Here is a 4,131-nt window from a genome sequence, read left to right as displayed (position 1 = left end):
GTCAAGGCCGTTCTCTCAGAAATGACAACGTTTTCGTTGAAACTGAAAATTCCTTACAATGTCCCGACCACTTATGTCAGCTGTTGGTCTGGTAGACATTTTTACTTATGTAAGCCCGTCTCATAGGTTTTTAGACGAAACTATGCCTTAGCAACGTGGGGTATGAGTTCAAGTTCAATGATCGAGTTCAATATTACTTAGAAAGCTAGTAACGTAATGTAGTTAGGTTTTTGATATTTTGTTAAACAGATGAATGAAAAAACGGACTACTAATTATGTAGGTGTACCCACGTAGAATCGTGTAGAAACCTACACATTTCTATTTCTTAGTAAAATGTGAACTACGACTCCAACTTGTAGTAATGAGAGGTTTAGTTAATTTTTTATTTTCTCTGCTAGCATGAATTTTACTGGGTACATATTCTATTTTAAGTTATATAATGTACTCTCTAGGTTTAAGTGTACTAATGCCTATGTAAAATTGTGTTCATGTTTTTTTAAAACCTCAAATATTTTCAATCTGTTAAATACTTGAGTAAATATTTAACAGATTGAAATAATAGAGTTATTACCTAAAGGATAGGCAGAGATTAGGCTCTTTTAATACAAGTTGTATCTATAGAAGGATTCACTATATTCTCTTTAAAACTACTTGTACACTGTTTCATTACTACAATTCACTGAGAATTTCAGAATATTTGAATGATATTTTTTCTTTTCAAACACAAGACCTTGATCGCAGCAGTCGCATTTGCAACTGCTCGACTATTGGAGCAGTCAGTTTAGCGTTATAAACTTATTTTATTTGACGGAAAATACGAAATCCGTAACATTAAAGTGTAACAACTCAATTCGCATTTGCAGTTATCTACGTTTAAACGTAAAAAAAATATTTACAGCAATGCATTGCTTTTGGCTCGTTAAATGCAGTAGAGAAATATGCATATATACGAGTGTATAAATAGATTATTTCAATAAACGCTCCAGAGGATGTCAAAGAGTGGACTGTGGGCTCATAAACATGTTTACGCGTAGCAATCGAGCTCGGTGTCCGAGTGCCGGGAATTTGTTCCCAGTCAGCCAATCGAAAACATTACAAGTTTTATTTATTTTACAACTGGCTAATTATTAAATGCCTTAGTCTGTACTCTGTACATAACTCCTTTATTCTTCTAAGCTTTTACTTGTGTGTAGTGGGGTTACGTAGCATATGTTACGAAATAACTTAATTGATAGAAATTGCTTACATAAAATTAGATTTATCTTGCACTATCCTGGTTGTTTGTGATTACTATAATATGTAAGCGTTAGATTTGTGGCTATCTATAGCGTTACTTCAGATCGTAAAGTACCTAAGCAGGTATACAGGTAAGGTAGGTAACCTTCCTTCTTACCTAACAGATACTTTGTTAAATTTATTTCAACGTAACATAACATAGGTACCTACCAAATTAATAAACAAGTCAGCAAGTAGGTACTTGATGATAATTTGAAAACATTCTAATGATACTTCTATTCAACGTGGGTTGTGTAGAATACATTTTACATACATAGAAGTAGGTACAAACCCAACCCAAAATACTGACTTAAACCTAATCACAGAATCAACATCTTGTCGCTCATTCATATTTTTCATTGTAAACCAACAATCCTGTTCTCTCTGGCTTCCCACCATCCAAAGCATAAAAAGAAACTCAACGCATGATGAACGCAAATACTGCGCGTTATAAAATAGTTTCCAGCGAGAGCCAGCAATGTGAACGGCAATGTTCTCTCTATCGCAGCCCAGTTTTCCTCAAATTCATTCGCCACAGCAGTGAGTCGGCTGGCGGCGAGCGGACCGTGGCGCAACGACCAGCGCTACCTAACAACAAGTTACATAAAAATACAAGTCAGCCGAGCGACCGAGCGACCGGCCCGCGCCGGAGACCACGGCTGCGTACCGGTTGCTCCACACTGACACACTACTTGCTGTCCACTCATTTTTATTCACGAAGCAACGCTTTATCATTTACAGAACTTTATATTCATACTAAATTCCATTGTTGTGTGATTGTATGATCCAATCCGACTCAAAAACAAATAGGTACCTTCTATTGTCTAAACATAGCGGAATACTAGAATTAGTTATTAGAAATTAACCACATACACACTGGCCATCTCTTGCCAAAAGCAAGTCAAACCAGTTGATTTCCTTGAAATGTTTTGCGAGCTCGTAGCGCAGCATACAATCAAAACAAGGTGATATTCCGCAAGGTTGGACCGTCACGTGTATGAAAATCTACCCTCGTTTAATGATATATCTGGACATTATAATATGAAAAACTTACAAGTTATAATTGTAAAAGTAAATACAAAAGTACCAAGTATCTACTTGGTAACGCTAGTAAGATTGCTTCACAGAGCACAAACGATATTGTTAATATCTTTATTGGCCTACCCGCATTCGTTTGACGCTTGATAAGAGTAGGTGCTGTTCTAGTCGTAGTGAATTGGTTCCAAGTACATTGATAATGTGGCATGGTATGGACATTGTAAGTAGTTGAGCGTGGTGGCCGTATGGCGGGCGTCGGCGGTGACACATCGGCGCGTGATTCAGAGCCACCGGGCTGAGCGTGCACAAGAATCCCTGACGTCACCGTGCGTCCGGCGGCGGCTATTACCAACACTGCGTGGAAAAATATCTCACGTTGCTTCAGAACAATAGGTCTCTTTATTCATTCTACTGGATATATTGTCGTTCTGATGTCGTATTGGTGATTTTTATAGAAAACCAAGGTTTTACAACGGGTGCAAGGGAAAACATAGATTTTTTAATTGCCTGCACTACCGTAGTCGTTTTAAGACCGCGTGGATAATTTAGGAAACATTCTAATAAACGGTAAGTATACCATTTACAACAAATTCAAAACCTATGCAGGCTTATGAGATACGAAATGGCGCCAAACTCAAAACCTTCCAGGTTACCCACCTACCTACGTTTGAATTTAATCGATAGTAAAATAATTCCACGGTTTAAGATTCCAGAAGGCATCAGTCTATCGCCCATTACGAATGAATGAACCATTTTAAAAACCAATCAATGGATTTACTAACACTAGCGCGATAAACATTACTCTAGGCTACCTATAGTCCGCTAAACCTAGGTATTTATTTTAGTTTTAACAACTTCAATTTATGTTTTATTTGATTCGTACATTTACGACATGTAATGAATGCGGACGAACAGAATAGGCACTAGCAGTTGTACAGTTAGTTTTTCATGGGAAAGGAATATTATCGGCGAGTCGGTATTGAGTGTGGCTACAAGAATAGGACCCCGGCGTTCGTGCGGCGACGTTCCGTTCCTCGACCGCAATGCTGTTGGTTTCTATACCTTTTGTATTCATAACCTCCACATCACCTCGCCAGCCCGCTCCGCTCGCCTCCTCTACTCGCTTGTGCCGAATTTGCTTCACTGATTACGACCTTCCGTTACACTTTTTGACTGGATCATTTTTGTCACAAAGAAAATCATATTGTTTTTATTAGGAAAGGAAATTATTATCTTTATAAAAAATTATGCTTTTCAAAACTTAACAGGTGACCAATCGTGCCAAGTATTTATTATTATTGTATTTATTGACAATTATTAATATATTGGCAATATTTCCGAAAATGTTTTGTTTATATTTTTAATTTAGATGATACATTTTTTCTATATATGAGTAGTGTGGTGTCTTATGTGGAGTTAGGTTGTGAATGTGGTGTATCAATTTTGAAAAAAAGACCGAGTATTGATCTAATTTCATAGATAAAATGTACTTTATTGAAAAAATCTCATGAGTATAATGTTGTTATCTACTAAAATAAGTTTGCAACATTAGGTAGGTAGTACAATCAACCACACGTAAGTATGTACGTAGCCTTGACGCCTTTATTTCGAAAGCAGTAGAGGTGGTTTTCGAAATTCTTTTATTACGACTGACGTGTGCTTGTCGGTACATTTGCTCAGCGTAGAGCTACAGTTGAAACATCTCGTATACAATCCCATGTGTTACGACCGTTGCGGCGCGTACACTTCCTTCCCTGTACCCAACCTGATATTTCGGGTTACCCAAACACAAAACAAACAAAAATAAAAAACCAATA

Source organism: Spodoptera frugiperda, chromosome 8 (assembly GCF_023101765.2).
Source record: "Spodoptera frugiperda isolate SF20-4 chromosome 8, AGI-APGP_CSIRO_Sfru_2.0, whole genome shotgun sequence".
In the NCBI taxonomy this organism is placed as follows: domain Eukaryota; kingdom Metazoa; phylum Arthropoda; class Insecta; order Lepidoptera; family Noctuidae; genus Spodoptera; species Spodoptera frugiperda.
The sequence above is the reverse complement of the archived record's forward strand: the minus strand, read 5'-3'. Positions refer to the sequence as shown.